This window comes from Adiantum capillus-veneris, chromosome 2, assembly GCF_014529385.1.
Source record: "Adiantum capillus-veneris isolate H3 chromosome 2, ASM1452938v2, whole genome shotgun sequence".
Taxonomy (NCBI): Eukaryota; Viridiplantae; Streptophyta; class Polypodiopsida; order Polypodiales; family Pteridaceae; genus Adiantum; species Adiantum capillus-veneris.
This window is the reverse complement of record NC_140932.1, coordinates 120,896,581-120,916,953: the sequence shown is the minus strand read 5'-3', so window position 1 is coordinate 120,916,953 and position 20,373 is coordinate 120,896,581. Positions and strand designations below refer to the sequence as shown.

At 43.6% G+C, this 20,373-nt stretch overlaps 1 pseudogene; it reads right to left on the bottom strand.

Annotated features, from left to right (window-relative positions):
- Positions 1–1,977: 1,977 nt before the first annotated feature.
- LOC147463493 (uncharacterized) lies at positions 1,978–2,717 on the bottom strand (annotated as a pseudogene).
- Positions 2,718–20,373: the final 17,656 nt, after the last annotated feature.

The following is a 20,373-nucleotide window of genomic DNA, read 5'->3' as shown; positions in this document are numbered from 1 at the left end:
TCGTACCTATTTCTTTTGGCAAAACAAAAATTAGTGAGTGAGAATCAATCATATGTTCTGATCACCAACCACTGAAGTTAACCAAGGAATTTATCTCAAGTCCTACAAAAATCTGCAATCTTATTTTTATGCGACAAAACATAAGAAATGACTGTTTTGATGAAAATGTACTAGTCCATCTACTTTGGAGGCTTGGGGTGACCCAAATATGAGAAAGTTTACAAGTTTCTTATTTTTTCCATGTGTAGTAGGCCTTGAACTATAACCTCATGAAAGGATTTTACAAAATGAGTGGATCTACTATAGTTTTGGAGGTTTTTTTCAAAACCCTTAAAGGACACTTTTATGTCCTGTTAGGTTACCAACCTAGTGTTAAGGTTATTTCACACACACACACATCTCCAGCGAGCCATGAACCATGCTTAGATTCTGAAAGATTAGTCCTTGGCACCAGTGCATTGGCTATGGGCTCATTGTCCACAAGCACAAAGTTTCCCCAACGACTAGCCCTGTGATGCCACCAACCAAGCCAACTCTCAAGCTTCTGAATTGAGCTATCCAATGCCTTCCCTGTTGTCCACCATGCCCTTATTCGCCTAAAATGCTCAAGTGCATCAGACCTAGTAGATGCATTTCTCCAACTCTCACACATGTCTAGATGGGTGGCCCTAAAGGGTGATGCAATATATCGATCTGTATGAATTCTGAGGCTTTCCTTCCAATGGAAAAGGCAAGATCTCTCTCGACCGACCATCTTCTTTCCATCATTGAACACAGCTCTAACTGCACGCCAGCATCATGTAGACTCAGCTTTAAACCTTTTCCATGGGAGTGGCAATAGGTTTGCAATACTCAAGTCCAAACTTACATAGCAATGTCTCTATGTAACTTTTCTGACACAAGGCAATACCATCATCACACTGCTTAAACTGTATACCCAAGTAATGATGAACAACCCCAAATCTTTAGCCTTGAAAGTAGCATTCAAATCAGCCTTAAATTCAGCAATATGTCTCTCATTTGGTCCAGCGATCATCAAATCAGTGACATAAAGAACCACAATGAGAAGTACATCACCCTCATGCTTTACATACAATGTGCTTTCTGTTGGTTACGAAAGCCTCGTTTAACCAACGGGATGGCCGTGAAGCGAGCACAACTAGGCGAGCAAATGATCAATTTTGCAAGTTTGCAACAAAGCCAGCGAGCAAAGCCCTTAAGGTTCTTTCACACACACACACACACACACACACACACACACACAGATGGAATGAAATAAAACTAGATGAAATTATACATTTTCACAAAAATGTTGCTCTATAGATGTCAAAATGAGATGAAAGTATATTTTTTCATAAAAATGAGCAAATGATCAGTTTTGCAAGTTTGCAACAAAGCCGGTGAGAAAGGCTCTTAAGGTTATTTTCCACAGAGAGAGAGAAAGAGAGAGAGAGAGAGAGAGAGAGAGAGAGAGAGAGAGAGAGAGAGAGAGAGAGAGAGAGAGAGAGTTAAAATGAAATAAAACTAGATGAAATTATACCTTTTCACAAAAATGTTGCTCTGTAGATGTCAAAATGAGATGAAATTATATTTTTTCATAAAAATGAGCAAATGATCAATTTTGCAAGTTTGCAACAAAGCTAGTGAGCAAGGCTCTTAAGGTTCTTTCAGAGAGAGAGAGTCCAAGAGAGAGAGAGAGAGTGGAAATCAAATAGAATTAGATGAAATCATATCTTTTTCACAAAAATGTTGCTATGTAGATGTCAAAATGAATTAAAATTATATGAAATTATATTTTTTTCATAAAAATATTGCTTTGGGTCAACACATTGAAGAACAAAGATATTATTAATTTTAAACCCTTGCAATATGGACATAAATAATAGACACATTCAAGAACTAAGATATTCTTAGTTTTAAACCCTTGCGAGATGGACATAAATAATTGTCACAAAAACCTTTGAGCCTTCAACCTGCTTAGGTGCGTTTGGCCTGTGTGAGCATATCATGCACAATATTGGGAGCTATTTTGCTTTGCTGAATATGCATCCTAACATGCACATCTTGACCAAGAGTTATCAGGAACACATAGTATAAGTGTGAACATGCAAGATATCTTTTCTTCAAAGAAACACGTTCTTGAAATTCCTTGCACGAGCACAATGGATTCTTCCGAACCACAACATCAATCAGCTCTGGATCTGAATCCGCTGGGTTCCACACCTTCAGTTTGAACACCTCTTCACTGCCAATCTTCTTCACCACAGTATCTTCCACACGCATTCTTTGACTCAATGCATAATTTACTTGTGTATATGCAAGCCTTGACGCACCGATCTGTAAGGAAGGCGTTGCCTCTCCTCTACATTTGGCTCACCTGTCAGTGGGGTTGTGGCATCAATGACTGCTTGAATTTGTGTCAATGGAAAACCAAATTCAAATCCTCCAACCACTAACTTCTTTGCCTCTACTATCTTCATGTGTGTCCCTTTTTCAATCGGCCAAATTGTGGGAAGACTACTAGGAGCATGTAGCACAACCTTACTAATGTTCCAGCAATGTCTGGCATCTGTGTTGCAAAAGTAGCAAAACTTCTCCTTCTTCCATTGGACCATGTGGCAGTCACTCCAGAAGTACAGTGCTATCTCACCCCCACGAACAAGTGCATCACATTTCTTTCCAGATGCCCAGTTGCTACTCTTGATCCTACTCGCCATTGGCACTCTCCTCAATGCCCACATGGTTGGATGCACTTCCACCTCACATGCCTCAAGATCATGCAATAGGCTTTCAGCATTGTCTCCTACTTTTCCCTTTCCATGAACGATAGCTTCTTGTCTGTCTACTGTGACATAGTTGTACTCCGGACGATGGCTGCACCTTGCTTCATCTTTTTTGTCCTCTTTATCCAGTGACCTCTTGACCCGAAGGGTCTTCTTTTCACCTTTAAAGTTGATTAGTTGCAAAAACATTGGAGTCCCAGAAATTGCATCATCCACTTCGTTTGTAGTTTCAACCGATGATCGTGTTTTGCTTGTCGTGATTTTGCTCTATCGATCAACACCTCTAGAGTGGGCCCCATTCCAATCACTTTCCCCTCAAAGAAAGCAAGCTGCCTTGCACATTGAAAGTATGCATTGACAAGGTCAGTGAAGCATGAATCGTACAGACTAATTTTATGTTTATACCCATCTCCAGCGAGCCATGAACCATGCTTAGATTCTGAAAGATTAGTCCTTGGCACCAGTGCGTTGGCTATGGGCTCATTGTCCACAAGCACAAAGTTTCCCCAACGACTAGCCCTGTGATGCCACCAACCAAGCCAACTCTCAAGCTTCCGAATTGAGCTATCCAATGCCTTCCCTGTTGTCCACCATGCCCTTATTCGCCTAAAATGCTCAAGTGCATCAGACCTAGTAGATGCATTTCTCCAACTCTCACACATGTCTAGATGGGTGGCCCTAAAGGGTGATGCAATATATCGATCTGTATGAATTCTCAGGCTTTCCTTCCAATGGAAAAGGCAAGATCTCTCTCGACCGACCATCTCCTTTCCATCATTGAACACAGCTCTCACTGCATGCCAATTTGCACCTGCTTCATTAGCCATGAACCCTGCAAATTGCGGTTTTCTACCACCATACTCTATCACAACCCTTACTAAGTTCTCCCAGAACATAATCTGCACCACCTCGTCCTCCTCTCTAAACTCACAAGTGGCAATTGTAAGCAGCTCTGCAACATTGCACAAACATGGTGAAATGGAAATTAGCCACAAAATTTACATCACTGAGCTAGGTCAAATCAATACTTACAAGTGATCATAGACATTCGCCCCCATGGTATGCCAGCCACTCTCAATTCTATGCACGTGATCAAAACAGACCCAAGATTGCCTAAGATCACCGGTACCAACAGTGTCCATCCTTTTCACTATGCTAACCCCTGATCCTTCACCGCTTGTGGACATTTTGAATAGAAAGCATCTCTCGTCCCCTGAATTTTCTTGTAGTGGGAATCGAGAACCATGAAAGAATTTAAGATGACATTTTCTCTTCAACTCAAGAATTGCCTCAAACCCATCACCTGCAGGTCTATTTGCTCATCTACTTTGCACTACCATTTGTTTCAACCTGTCAAGTGGAACCATGATAGATTTGTTTTAACCTGTCAAGTAGAACCATGATAGATTAGCACAAATCAATGTCAAGTTTTCAAGAGTAGTAAAATTAGTTGAACCTACGTTTTAAGGTTCACCAATCCGTCCTTGGCCATTTGTACTCTCCTTGGCCATGCTAACAACCTGAGACACAAGCTTACGAACATACCTGAGTGAACTCTTGCACATTCCTTTGCGAACATCAATTGAGTGTTCCCCATAGTGCATAAAAATTCGAGAATGTGATGTGCCTTTGGGTATAAAGTAGTAAGCAATGGCAGGACATGTCCCAATGCAATGAGGGGTATGCTTGCAAAAGAAACACTCTATATTACCAAAGCTCCCACAAGCATAGCTACCAACTATGGGAGACTTAAGAAGCTGACCACACCAATGAATCTTGTTGGTTGACCCTGTCCTTGCAACGAATGGACGACGCTCATTCACACATTTCAATGAACCACCACACCTGCTCTTGGAAAGAGTCAAGTCATTGAGGGCCCTTGTCTGAGTTTGAGGTTTGGTCCAGAGGTTACCGTCGTACTTCTGCTCCATGTCCTCCATTTGACATCCATCCACCAGTTCAAAGATTGTGTTATTTGGGATTTTTGCAAGCAGCTCACGGACCCTCCCCAACAGCGTGCACTTTGCTATAACTCTATGTAGAATGTCATTTGGAGTCAACCATCTGAAAATCTCGAAGGATGATATATTAGATGACAAATCATCATCCTCCACTTCAATTGGCTCTGCACTACCCAGGGTTGGATTGTTAAAAAGTTTGTTTGAAGGAGTGTTGTCTCTATTTCCTCCTCCAAAATACTGCACCAAATAGAAGAAATAGGTCAACAAGAAATCCAATTAATCATGGATTGACAAGTGTGTACCAACTCACATTGGGGAAAGATTGGAGGCACCAAGCTCGGACTCTACTTTGGTAGAATGCAAGCTTGCAATATAGTATGGTGACAAATCACAGCTGAGAAGAAAGTAGCTATCATCATCAAGCCCCAGTCTCCTTTGCAACACAGACACTGGTTGCAGAACCCCATCACACTCTGCCAATACCTGTAATTGAACCATTCCAATTTCACTAGAGCTTGTTTGAGAGACCAGATTTTGATGCATAGATGAGGTAGAAACAATTACTACCTCATCGCGAAAAGGGACTTCAACTGCAGCACCATTGAGGTCTCCCAAGAAGATTTTGGCGGTGCACCTATAATCAAATATTTAATTTTTTGCATAAAAATGAAAAAGTTAAGTTTAGAAAAACCAACGAACAGGCCAGTGCTCCAAAAAATACAAAAAAATTCACTACATGCGTCTTAAAATGCACTACATGCCTCTTAGACGACCAGGGACCCGCTATTAACTAAGGCGGGTCAAGTAATTAAGGCGGCTATATCAAGTAAAATCAAGTAATCAAGTAATTAAGGCGGGTCATTGGTCTGTCCAGGGGGAATCTAGTCGCACAGGGCTACGTACATTATGGAGGAGGGAGTACACCAGAAGGAAGGATCTCGTGAGAAAGGTATGACATCCCCTAAGTGACATCGAATGGCAAGGTCAAGGAGAACTGCAAAATAGAACTGTAGGTCACTCAAGAGGACGGGCAAAGAAACGTGGCCGCCCAAGGGTTTTTTCCTACAAGGTGTTCCCACGAGCTCTCAATACATCCCTCACCCACCCTCGTCACATTTGCTTGCAAGAGGAGGCGCTGCTCCTTGCCTTGCTTTGCACTCATGCCTTTACCAGTTTTCCTATTGGACAGAGGATGCCCTCCCTCCCTTTGCCATTGTGGCTCTACGAATTTCTTTCTTGCACCCCTGTCCCTACCATTGCAATACGCGCCTAGCTGCCTTGCAATACGTGCCTAGCTGTAATAGGCTCCACAAACTGCAGAGGAAACAGAACCAGCCCTGCCATGGCGTCGCCATCATCTTTGACAAAGACAAAGACATTGTAGTCTTCCATGGTAGAGCCTTGTTGGAAGCATACGCCGCGACGGACGTTAGCACAGCGAGAACTCACCTAACATATAATGTCAGCTAAGGACGAAGCTCGACCCGCAGGCGCGCGGAAGCAAGCATAAGGTGTCAACATACACTCGACCGACTCCTAACTAATTCCTACAGAGGTCTCTACCAATTGTCTAAGTCACGGCCTTCAAGAGTGCATAAGAGGAAACTTCCTACAACGCTTTCTAGAGCCGAACACCCATCAAACAATCTCGAAACACCATAGAACTTGAAGGAGACCCTACTAATACCAATAGTCGCTCTCCCTAAGGTCTATGAACCAAAATCCCAACCCAAAACACCCGGTGCAAAATAACGTAGGTTCTCTGACCGAAATTTTCAGGTCTTCCTTTCCAAAATCTAAAGTGCCTAATGTGTAGTTCTACTCAATGTGAACGCATGGATATGCTGCAATGCAAAATTGGACAACGTATGCTCACCCAAAGACCAGATGAACCTCGTAGAAGGAGCTCGCAGAACCGGACCGTACGCGCGCAATGTAGGTATCGGCGTGTAGCTCTCGGCGGGGGCAAAACGCTATACTTCTCCGCACTCGATTCCGGCCACCGGTGCACAAGAAGCGTCAAGATGAAGCTCACACTCTCTCTCGTACACAGTACGAGAGTAAGCTCACACTCTCTCTCGTACACAGTACGCTCACTCACAGACTTCAAAACTTCTTGTAAAAATGACAAAAGGTTTTTCATTAAGGTCAAAAAGTGGTATATGTACCTTACAATTCTCAAACCCTAGAGTTTCAAAATCAACCATCTACTCAATCTAACTATCAAAACTAGGATACAATCTGGAAACTTCTGTAAGTCCCAATATTTACAAGGTGAAAAATCAGGTTTTCCTCAATGAATGAATAATTACAAAACTAATAATCTTCCGAGTAGTTAGTTGTCGTGGGGTGTGTCCAGCTTCTAACACTCCCCCCCTCCTTGCTCATGTCGTCCCCGACATGGCCTGCTGATCCACTACTTCATCGTATCGTTTCTCGCATCTTGATCAGTGATTCGTATCTTGCATGTAGATTTATCATTGTGGGGCTGAAAATGTCAGTGTTTATTGTGAAGAAGCCTGTGTAGAACGCTTCTTCAAAAGCCTGGAGGTGATAGGATGGTAGAAACATTATCCTTTGATACAGCGCATGTATCACCCCCTTGGAAGGATGACTAGACAGATCATAAGCGCATCTGTAAGTATCCTGGAAGAAAAAGATGTTGTCCGTCACCTGGCCTGGCTTGAAAGTCTCAAATACTGCTAAGAGGGTTTTGCAGATTTTCTTCATCATGATGCATGTAAGGTCAGGTCAGCCAGTGAACAATTTGATGGTGCCCGTTAGGGTTTTCACCATGTATTGGACACTTATTCTCTCACCTACCTTCAAGCCCAGTAGCTTAGGGTAATTCAGCCAAGTGGGTTGGCTCCTTTGCAAGATTTCCTACGCTTTCCACGTCCTGATCCTTGGTAGAGGACAAAAGCTGAGGTTGTCTCTGATGTTTTTCGGTGCCTCTACCAAGTGGATTAGGTATTGTGGGTACTTTGTGAGCCAGGCCTTCCTCCACTTTGGCTAAGAATCAACAATTAGCCTGACCCCTTCTGGTTGTGAGGTATCTGCATTGTAAAGTGGTACGGTCGGCTCTTCTCTTATCCTCTTGTTGATGGTGGCTGCCTCATATTTCAACAATGGATATGGGAGAGAGGGTTGAAGCCACTCACGCCTAAGGTTGCTGGCGCCGGATAACTTCGTCATCACCATGTCCCAACCGTTGGAGGGTGGGTGCAAATCCACTGTATCTGTGGAAATTTCTTTTAATTCCACTAGCTTGATGCCTTGGATTTGTTCTTTAGGCCCTGTGCTCGCCAAGTCGAATGCGACTGTGGCGGCTTCTTCCTTCGTGTATCCTGTAGCTAGCAGGTCCAAAAATGTGTGATAAGAATCTTCTAACTCTTTTTGCTCACTTCGCGGCTCAGCCTCTTCCTTTAGCTTCGGCTCCTGGCTCTGTTCCTGCTTGGCCTCCTCGCGTTCTTCTGGCTTGTCTTCAGTCTCTTTCTCTTCTTATGGAGGGCTACTAGGAGGTGGTGAGGGCGGTGGTGAGGGTTGTGGGCTACGTTTAGGGCTGGCTGGTAGAGATGTAGGCGTGCCCTTTAAATCTCTGTCTGCTTTAGTTTTTCTTTCTCTTTCTTGGATCTCTTGCTCATCTAGCAGTTTCTGTCGTATTTGCTTCACTTCCTCCTCTGTGAAAGGGACATGCGGTATATTCTCTGATGCGGCATCAAGAATCTCAAAATTCTAGATATAATCCTTGAATCTGTCCCTTTGCACTCTTCGGGATGATCCCGACATTGACTCTAGAGAAGGCTTCCAGAGTTCACTTAAATCGCCTTTAAGGGATCTCTCTGCTCTGAAGCTCTCCATCAACCTCTCTAACCTTGCTTCTTTTTGTGACCTTGTTTCTTTTGCAGGCACTTGGGAAATTCCTTCTTTCCTTTCTTTTGCTCTGGCTTCTCTTCTAAAACAGGCTCTAGCCGTCTTTTCAGTCTTGTAGCAACCCTTGGTGCCCTTTGTGGCTCGTCCTCTTTGTCTTCTTTTAGCCTCAGCCAGTCATTCTGGGACATATAGGATGTGTATAACATAGAGAGTTACTTACTAGCATAGGGGGGACCCTCCTGAAGGCCATAGGATAGAGCATAGATCGGTTCTTACTAACATAGAGAGACCAAATAGTGCTTTATACATGGGGCCATAGGATGTCAATATAGAGCATAGAGAGCTTCTTACTACCATAGAGGGAACCCTTGGCCTTCAAGCCACAGGGTCTCAATATAGAGAAAACAGAGGTTCTAGCATAGAGGGGACCCTATGGCCTTCAGCCCACCAGGTCTCATCAATATAGAGCAATAGTGTTTTTTACTGGCATATAGAGCACCCTATGGCCGTGGGTCCATACATTGCCAAAAAAACCCTCACGAAAGGTCTCTTTAAAACATACAAGGCACCTTGTGCCTTTAGGGTCATAAGATGTGTAGAGCATAGAGAGGTTCTTACTAGCATACATAGAACCATATGGCCTGAACGCCATAGGGTCCCAATATAGAGCATAGATTGGTTCTTGCTAGCATAGAGAGACCAAATAGTGCTTTATACTTGGGAGCATAATGTGCCAAAACAATGAGGGTTTTTACAAAACTATGAGGGCACCTTGTGGCCTTGGGGCCATAGGATGTCAATATAGAGCATAGAGCATAGAGAGCTTCTTACTATCATAGAGGGAACCCTATGGCCTGAAGGCCATAGGGTGTCAACATAGAGAAAACAGAGATTCTTACTAGCATAGAGGGGACCCTATGGCCTTCAGCCCACAAGGTCTCCTCAATGGCATAGAGACAATCCTATGGCCTTGGGTCCATGGGTTGCCAAAAAACCCTCATGAAGGGTTTCTTGAAAACATATAGGATGTGTATAACATAGAGAGTTACTTACTAGCATAGGGGGGACCCTCCTGAAGGCCATAGGATAGAGCATAGATCGGTTCTTACTAACATAGAGAGACCAAATAGTGCTTTATACATGGGGCCATAGGATGTCAATATAGAGCATAGAGCATAGAGCATAGAGAGCTTCTTACTAGCATACAAGGAACCCTATGGCCTTCAGGCCACAGGGTGTCAACATAGAGAAAACAGAGGTTCTCACTAGCATAGAGGGGAACCTATGGCCTTCAGCCCACAAAGTCTCCAGGATATAGAGCAAATAGTGTTTTTACTAGCATAGAGAGCACTCTATGGCCCTGGGTAGAACCAAGAGCAGAAGATGCTTGTAGAGGAGAAGAGATCTGAAAGTCAGCCAACTCGACAATCCAAGCAAAGAAAATGTCGTAGGGCGAGGCCTTGTCTGCATCGTCCTCCTGAAAGTCTCCATGAGCTGACCCACCTACACATTCAGTAGCCAATGGCTCATCACCTTCCCAAAGAATGCAACGCTTGGTAGATAGTATGCCACTCTTGCTTGTCGGCACTAATAGCCATCGTTCCCCTTTGCTCAAGTTTGCCACACCCCATTGCCCGGCCAATTATGGTGCCTTCAAGCTCCTTGCAGCATGTGAGGCTTACTGCCAATACGTTGGTGGTAAACAGAAGCTTTTCTTTCAATGTAGAGCACTAGAGGTTGAAAGTGCCTTGGGCGCAAAGCTGCACACTGAGAATGGCGACGGCGATGCCTTGCAAGTACAGCAGGAGATGAAGTCTCGACGATAAACAGTAGAATCGCAGATGTAGGAAAGCCATTCTTTCAATGTAGATACTAGAGGGCTAAAGGCTAAGGGACCAGAAGTCGAAGATGGAGTCGGAGTCGGAGTGTCTTGGGTGCAAATCTGCACACTCATCACAATGGTGATGGTGATGGAGATGCACTGCAAGTGCAGCACTACAGCAGTGAAGATGGGACAAGGAAGTCACAACAGCAACTGCACTACTCAAGCAAGGACAAGCGTGTGGTATGAATAGCCCTTAAGTTTAAAGATCTTTGTTTTAACCTGCCCAGAGTGCCCACGTGCGGGATATTTTCCGCTTAAAGGCATAGGGTAAAGGGGCCAATATAAGGCACCCTTAATCTCTAGCCCTCTACATTGAAAGAATGCCCTAGGCTTGGTGAAACCTTTGTGATGTAACCCCAAGGTTGAGGGTTCGAGGCTTATGGGTTGCATTCTCATGGGTATATTCTCTTCCTTATTGGGGCAAGTGGTTCCTACGGTTGCCTCTCGAGGTTGTAATGTACATCAATGTACAATTGTAAATGATATGTGTAAACAAGGATCCAGATGAGAAGAAAGAGTTTGAAAAGCTACTAAACAATGCATGCACAAGCAAGCATTGGGAAACTTATTATAGATTACAATGACAAGTATCGTGGGTGCAAGAGAAGCTCTTGATCATGCCATTGGTGTTCCTATTGAGTTTTCATATGAAGAAGAAGAAGAGAAGAGTGACTTGGATGATGTGCAAGAAGACAACAATAAATAAAATGAGGGCGCAGATGTGGATACAAAGGTTATGCAAATGGTGAGAAGCACTATGCTATAGCTTGAGAATCCAAGCTCAACCTCTCTAGAAGGAGCTCTTGAGTGGAAGCTCATTGTCTTATGCATATGCATGTGTTGTAGTAGGGATGATTAGCAAGGGAACTCTATGCCATTGTAAGAGAGAGTGATCATTCAATTGAGAGTAGGAAATCTATCATTTCTCCTACTGGTGTAAGCCCAACATTTGTTGAATCAAGGAGGGTGGCTTTGGACTAAGCTTGGATACTTTGTCTCTCTTCCAACATGAAGTATTGGACAACAATGATGTGTAAGTGTCTTGGTGTTTTTTAAGTTCTTGATAGCTTGTCTCAGTGTGTTGTCATCAATTTAGCCATAAATTCCACATATTGTAAGAGGGCGACAAGGTGGAGAGGACTCCCCTGGCCTTAAGACAGTGATTGGGGTGGCTTTTCTTGTGATGTGTTGTGGTGTAATTTACTCAAGCTATGTTGAACAAATACTAATCTCACTTTGATTGGTCATGACAGATTTGTAAGAAGGTATTAATGCAACAAGCATCCCCTCCCCCTTCTCTCTCTTTCTTACATATATAATTGTGTTTGCTTGATCACTGCCGATACATTTCAAAGCATCCCGAGCACTATCTCTCTCTCTCTCTCCCTCTCTCTCTCTCTCTCTCTCTCTCTCTCTCTCTCTCTCTCTTTCTCTCTCTCTCTCTCTCTCTCTCTCTCTCTCTCTCTCTCTCTCTCTCTCTCTCTCTCTCTCTCTCTTTACGCGTCCTAGTTCGCATCCAAAACTAGGTGGTGCCCCAAATTTGTATAGGGTTAGGTTGCGGGTTTGTGTGTGTGTTTGTTGTTTTTTCCAACCCCAACCCAATTGAGCACCACGGGAGCCTAGAAGGGTGCTTAGAGGCCACTCTTCTTGTTGCCCGCCCCAAACCGCCTCAGTATGTATGATACCTCTAGTCACATCCAATAGCTAGCTCTTCCTCTTCTAGAGATATGGGTTCTCTGATCTGTCGAACTACTCTCAATGTCTTGTCCAACCATGCCATTGTAGGGAATTCAGGTAGAGGAGCGAGACAGTCTGGCAAGGGTAAGCCTCTAGTCGTTCGGCATCGCCTGAAATCGTGTCCCTCCCTATTGCGTCTCTCTTTCTCTTCTTCGTACCTTTCAGGCCATTTTTGCATCGGCTCTAAATTTAGTATATAGAACTTCATGATCTTTTCTCGCATGGCGTCGTTCATTTTCTTCGGCACCCCTTGCCCCTACGGCTCCTCTCCCACCAATCTTGCATCCTCCTCTCATCGCTCCATAGTCGAGGCATTTCTAGGTCAGAAACACCCCTTCCTCCGTTGAACACCCCTTGATCGCAATTGGAAGAATAAATTGCAAGAACTTATGCCAGTCGTGCAATTTCAGTCCTGACAGTTGATTGTCACGGGTGAATGTTGTCTTGAGACAACACATGCATCCTGTTGGAGTCCTAACTTGCAGAGCGTGCACAAGCATGCCATCTTTTCCTCCATGTTAGTTGATGACGTTGCCATCTACAATGATTATGAATGTTGTCTTAATATATATACTCCTCATAATGTAAACTACCTCGCATTCTCTAGCCTTGCCCGATCTCCGCACACGTCAGTCTAGAGGTGTATGGAGATCAGGACCACCGGGCAAAATCTTGTCTTTATTGGTCAAATCCTATATGGGTAGACCCATAAGTGCTCTCCCAGGTGTACATGACAATGCATGTAGCGGGCAAAACCCCTTTGCCTCTTTTAGTTCCATAGTTTCTTCTAGAGGGAGAGAGAGAGAGATAGAGAGAGTTTCTATCCTTTTCACACAATTGGTCAACCAAGCTAACTCTTTCACGTCAACTTTCTCTATCTACTACTATCTCTCTCTCTCTCTCTCTCTCTCTCTCTCTCTCTCTCTCTCTCTCTCTCTCTCTCTCTCTATATATATATATATATATATATATATATATATATATATATATATATATATATATATATATATATATATATCACTGTCTATCTCTCTATTTCTCTCTCTCTCTCTCTCTCTCTCTCTCTCTCTCTCTCTATCTCTTTATCTATTTCTCTATTTCCCTCTCTCTCTCTCTCTCTCTCTCTCTCTCTCTCTCTCTCTCTCTCTCTCTATTCCCCCCTCTCTCTCTCTCTTTCTCTATTTCCCTCTCTCTCTATTTTCCTCTTATATAGAGAGAGATTCTCTATTTTCCTCTCGAGGAAAATAGAGAGAGAGAGAGAGATTTCTCTATTTCCCTCTCTCTCACACACACACTATTTCTCTATTTTCCTCTCTCTCTCTCTCTCTATTCCCCCCCCCCTCTCTCTCTCTTTCTCTATTTCCCTCTTTCTCTCTCTTTCTCTATTTCCCTCTCTCTCTATCTTTCTCTATTTCCCTCTCTCTCTATTTTCCTCTTATATAGAGAGAGATTCTCTATTTTCCTCTCGAGGAAAATAGAGAGAGAGAGAGGGAAATAGAGAGAGAGAGGGGAAAATAGAGAGAAAGAGAGAGAGAGAGAGAGAGAGAGATGTGGGGGGGGGGAGAGATCAATAATACCTGCGCTGCAGGTTTCCAAGGGCAGATCTGTGCGCGCGCTCGTCCCAGGCAAAAATGCCCTCCTGCACGCGGATTTGGTTTTTTTCCCCCAAATTTTTGTCGTCGAAATACGCATGGAAGTACGTGTGAAAATATGCGTGGAAACACTTACCTTTCGACAAGCATTGCCACGCGCATTTCCACGCATCTATCGACGTGTATATCGACGAGCAGCATGCCCGTCGAAAGGCGCAAGGAAAGGTACGGTGCATCAAAATGTGGTGCGCCGAAAGCCAGGTATTATGTTGTAGTGATGTTGGGAGGGTCTGCTTCAGCCTTGGCGGTGTTGTAGCGAGCCAGGATGGGCTCAAAGGCAAGCTATCCAAGGGAAGTGGGCGCTCCTTGCTACTAATGTGCTCCCTGGTGTGGTGGGGTTGTGGTCATGGATGGTGGGATCTACTTGCAGAAGGCTCGGGTTGGCTTCGGCGAGGCTTGCGGGCATGTGCCCTCCCTCCTTGGCAGTTTCGACGACCAACCAATTCTTGTGATGGTGGTGGAGGTCGTCCCTCCAGGGCTTGCTATGGCCAAAACGGCGAGCGGTGTTCTCCCTTCGGTTGTCCGGCAGTTCCCGTAGGTGTGGCAAGCGTGCGGATCTAGTGGCACCATCTCGTTCTCCTGGAAATGGGACATGGATCCCCTCCAAAATTCTGGTTTTTGGTGATAGTCTTGATCGTGATGAGTTGTCTGGTTCAACTTCTTTTAGGTGATGGTGGTTCATGACCCCTGCCTCCTGCGGATGTAGTCAGTAAGCTTTTGTCCTTTTTGCGAACACTCTAAAGAAAGCGTTTGTCGGGGGTGGCAGTCCTGTAAGGGCTTGTGGCAGCTTTAGTTTGTTTTTACGAGTTGAATCAATGTACTGGTTGTATGGGTAAGGAGCCCTTGTAAAGCCCTGACCTGTCTCTAAACAAATTTCTCTCTTTGTGATGTCGTGGCTCGTGTTGAGTAGGACTGCTACTATAAAAAATAAAAAAGTGTTGGTCCATCTTTGATAAGCAATTCGTAATGGATGTGAGTCTTGCACCTTTTTGACACTGTCGTAGGCTAAGGGCTATGGTCACGTGAGGCTTAGTTGTCACTACACTATGAAAATCTCCAATGGTTTACCGCGCTGCTTTACCGCGTTTTGTAGAGAGAAGGTGTAAATTCAATGAGAGAAACAAGAGAGAGGAGGGCAGGGGTTTTTTATTTTGTTTAAAGTATTACCGCGACTTTATCCGCTGTTATTACCGCTATTATTATCATTGTTATTACCGCACACATTATCGTCATTATATCCACTGCCCAAATTTAGCACCTAAACTTTCAAATTCTGGATTAACTCCCCCCCGCCCAATCAAATTTTCGTGTTTCCCTCCTCTCAATAAAAATTAAAGAGTATTGTATATATTTTTCAAATATAAAAAACAAGAGAAAGAAAGAGAGAGAGAGAGAGAGAGAGACAGAGAGAGAGAGAGAGAAAGAGAAAGAGGGGGAAGAAGGAGGCGGGGGATATAAGGCCCGGTTCGGACACTGCAATGGAAATGCTTCCCACAGGGGCGTCTAAGTTGGGTGGAAAAAGCCTATTTGCTACAGCACCGGGTATGATCTTCCTCCGAGCCCACCATTTTTCTTCCAGCACCCCCCTTCAGAAGAGCTGCTGGCCTTTCTCCAGCTCTCTCTGCTTTTCGCTCTTCTTCGTCCAACACCGTTCAGACGAGGTGGCGGTAGATCTACAGAAAGCCTTTCTTCCTCCAGCCTCGTCTGAATCTAGCCTAAGATTACCCTTGGTTACAACTAAAATAATCATTGTCAATTGATTAACATAATTGAGCATATTCTCAAATCTAAAGAGAGGAAGAGGAGGGAGAGAGAGGTGAATGGATACCACGATCAAAAAACTTCAGAACTGCAAAATGTTTATGAATCATCTTCCAAAAGATCTCTACATGAAGCATCATCCAATTCTAAGCCCATGTCTCCTAAATCAATAAAGAGAGAAACGGAATTTTCGTTTGTGGATGCATTGCCAGCTTCATCATCTTCGAGATCGTCATCCTCCATCTCATCATCTTCATCATCATGACAATCATCCTCTCTAAGACTTGCTGCCGTCGGACTTGATTCATTGACCTCTCTCTCCTCTGTTTCCACCTCATCCAAAGTCGGAGGTGGAAGAGGTTCGAACATAGTCTTCACTTCATTAGTGGAAAAAATGGTTCTCCCCCGAGGTGTTACGGGAATTACGAACCGAAGTTTTGGTTGGTGGATTGTTGGGATATAGATGACCTATAAAATAGAAGCTCAAAGTGAGTAACATTGGTATAACTAACACTACAACAAGTAAATAATAATAAAAAAGGTGCATGTCACTCACCTGCTCACAATTGCGCGGTAAAACTAAATTGTTATACCTCCATGTGTGATGCACACTAGAGTCCACCATGTAGAGGCCATTCTCATGTCGTCTAGACACATTTGCAAACCACTTGCACTCAAAGATGAAGCTATGAAAGGTTCTAAAATTAACTTTTAGTATCCTTTCAATAGTTTTGCAGTACCTAGCTTCATCACTGTCTGTGTCAAAATTGCCCATGATGGCACAATCCATGGTGGTTCTACGCTTGTCAATGTGCCGCGTACGAAAGTGACGACCCTTTGACCACATAGAGTTAAAGGAAAGGCACTACAAAATAGAAAAATATATTAATTTATCAAATACATATTAAAGATAATTTCAAGAAATAGCGAGACAATATGGTTTAGGTATATGAGTACTCTACCAGCCTCGTGCATACTCCCATTCTTTGTTGGTGATGTCTTCTCCACGCGCTTTTTCGTTGGTCATTCTCTCATGAATCCACTCTGCACTAATGAGATCTGGGAAACATGCAAGGTGTCTAGGCACTGGGGGTGCCCTCCTTCCTCCATGTGCTTGTTTCCATGCTTCCCTCTCTTGCAAACACCTGGACTTTGCCACTGTCCACAAGTCCACCCACTTGGTCATAATATTTTCATTGAGAGTGCAAAAGTTATCGACCACTTGGGATGGATTCATATCCATGTTAAGTAGTTTCCCCTTTCCACTTGTCAAGTGTGAAGTCATCCTTAAATATTCCTCGTCTGACCACATGCGAGGCATTGAAGGATCAACTTGTGCCAAATACTCTGATATGTAACTTAAATGCCTCTTGAACAATCCACCCTTCGGTCATACATGCCTCTGGTTGAGAGCCGCACAAAATCTTTGAGAGTCTTTAAAAACCTCTCTAAGAAGAACATCCATCGTGCGTGCACTACTCCACATATAGCTATCTCCTCCACCACGTGAACCAAGAGGTGAATTTGACTAAGAAGGACCGATCGAGGAAATGCATCTTCAATGGCACACAGAGTTTCTGTTGTAAGTGTTTGAGCAGCAGGGATAGCATCTATTTTGATTTCCTTGGAGCTCACAAATCTGCAAGAAAACACACAAGTATACACTAAGTGCTAGTTGAAATTATTATCCATAAAAAAGTTGTAGTTGAGTGGAGTCTTGTGGTGTACCTTACTAGCTCTCCTAATTTGAAAATAGTGTCCCTTACTTTCTTGTCCCGACATATACACATACTCACCGCGGCAGAATGAACTACAATGTAAATCAGGAAAAGGAAAAGTGAGTTTTATTCATACACACAAATTATAGATAGAATAGGGAGAATGAAGATTACCTCAAGCATCTTGTGCCAATGGTGGGACTTCAACCCATACAATTGAACGCTTCCACCCTTCTTTGCTTTTGTGAAAGCTCCCTTTAGCGACCTCATGTATCCTGTTGGTGTGCGGAAAGAGGCGATGGTACCCTTCACCTTGTCTAATTCTTATTTTGCTAGAATCCATGGTGCTTTAGGAAGCACAATCTTTCCATTTGGGGAACGCCATGGAGTGGCAAAGGCGGGGAGACGTTTTAAGAGCCTCAAATTCTCACTCGCACCCAAAGAGTCCTTCTTGCCAATAATGTGGTCCCATAGTGTTTGGGCTACATTCTTGAATATGTGCATGGGATCCAAGAGGTGTTGTATTTTTAAGTCCTTCCAATATGGAAGCCTTAAAAATATGGAATACCTTGACATACCTTTTGGTGGAGCACACAGAGCCGGATTGTTGTTGTCGTGTTCCTCCCAAATGGTTGCCCAATCTGCCATTGTGAGCTTTAGAGGAGCCTTCCCATTTGTTGGAGCATTGTGCATGATATGATACCCTTGGGGTAAGAAAAGATGGTTGTTTGGATATATGACCTTGCGCAAGGAACCTGGCCTCTCTGTCACCAACGATGGCCTGCAAGTAGGACATGCATTGTGGCCCGATGTGGACAACCCTACATACATATCATATGGTTGGAGAGATTTTTGGTAACCCCTTGTCCACTATCTCTCTTTCCCTCATTCCCTCTCTTCCTTTAGCTCCCTTTAGCCTACTTTACTTCACTCATCTCTCCAAGCCCAGGATAGTCGTGCATAGTCCACATAAGGATTCCCCTAACTTGAGACTCTCTCGCCCCCTTTGCAAGTGAGACTGTTGGAATTACGGTTGCAGAGAAACGCACACAGCATGGAGAAGACGAAGGAAGCTCAAGGCACATACTAGAGAGTGTGTTACTTAGTATGCAATGGAAAGATAGATAGCCCTAGAGTGATGGGTGTATATACAATGCTCGGGGGAAAAAAACTCCTAAAGAGGGAATAAATGCTTCGGCGGTCCTATTGTCTTCACACACATCACTACCACATGTATATGGTAACAAATCCCCCCTGGAGTGATGCGGTGAACGAGAGCTGGCACATGAGTAAAGGGAAGTGCCATGCCGTGAGGACATGATCAGTCCACAAACGGGAGTAAGCCCAAATCTTCTCATGACACAATGCCTTTGTGAAAAGATCTGCAAGGTTGTCCTGTGTTGGCACATAAGCCAAGCTAATCTCTCTTGCTGAGAGCCTCTCCCTAACATAGTGGTAGTGCACCTCAATGCCTTTGTGAAAAGATCTGCAAGGTTGTCCTGTGTTGGCACATAAGCCAAGCTAATCTCTCTTTCTGAGAGCCTCTCCCTGACATAGTGGTAGTGCACCTCAATGTGCTTTGTGCGAGCATGAAAAGTTAGGTTCCTCGCAACTCCTTATGCGCTCTGACTATCAGTGTAGATAGTGTTGGCAGTGTTCTGTCCAACACCCAAATCAGCCATAAGGCATCTGAGCCATACACACTTAACTGTAGTTGTGAAGACTGCCATGTACTCAGCCTCACAACTGGAAGTGGCCACAGTAGGTTGCTTCTTGCTCAACTATGATATACATGAACTGCCAAGCATGAAACAAAAACCACTTGTGGACACTCACGTGTCAAAACAACCAGCCCAATTTGAGTCTGAAAAAGCATGTAATTCTGGCGGCAATGATCCCCCCTTGGGATAAAACAAGCCAAGATGAAAAGTGCCACTAAGGTAGTAGAAAATCCTCTAGACAGCTTGCCAATGCTTAGACCCTGGGCTATGCATAAATCTGTTGACATGTGAGACTGCAAACTGAATATCTGGCCTCGTGTTTCATACATAAATGAGGTAGCCAACAGCAGTTTGGTAAAGAGTGACATCAGCAGGATCGCCAACATCATGTAGACTCAGCTTTAAACCTTTTCCATGGGAGTGGCAATAGGTTTGCAATCCTCAAGTCCAAACTTACATAGCAATGTCTCTATGTAGCTTTTCTAACACAAGGCAATACCATCATCACACTGCTTAAACTGTATACCCAAGTAATGATGAACAACCCCAAATCTTTAGCCTTGAAAGTAGCATTCAAATCAGCCTTAAATTCAGCAATATGTCTCTCATTTGGTCAAGTGATCATCAAATCAGTGACATAAAGAACCACAATGAGAAGTACATCACCCTCATGCTTTACATACAATGTGCTTTCTGTTGGTTACGAAAGCCTCGTTTAACCAACGGGATGGCCGTGAAGCGAGCACAACTAGGCGAGCAAATGATCAATTTTGCAAGTTTGCAACAAAGCCAGCGAGCAAAGCCCTTAAGGTTCTTTCACACACACACACACACACACACACACACACACACATAGATGGAATGAAACAAAACTAGATGAAATTATACCTTTTCACAAAAATGTTGCTCTGTAGATGTCAAAATGAGATGAAAGTATATTTTTTCATAAAAATGAGCAAATAATCAATTTTGCAAGTTTGCAACAAAGCCGGTGAGCAAGGCTCTTAAGGTTCTTTTCCAGAGAGAGAGAGAGTCAAAGAGAGAGAGAGAGAGAGAGAGAGAGAGAGTTGAAATGAAATAAAACTAGATGAAATTATACCTTTTCACAAAAATGTTGCTCTGTAGATGTCAAAATGAGATGAAATTATATTTTTTCATAAAAATGAGCGAATGATCAATTTCAGAGAGAGAGAGAGAGAGAGAGATAGAGAGAGAGAGAGAGAGAGAGTTGAAATCAAATAGAATTAGATGAAATCATATCTTTTTCACAAAAATGTTGCTA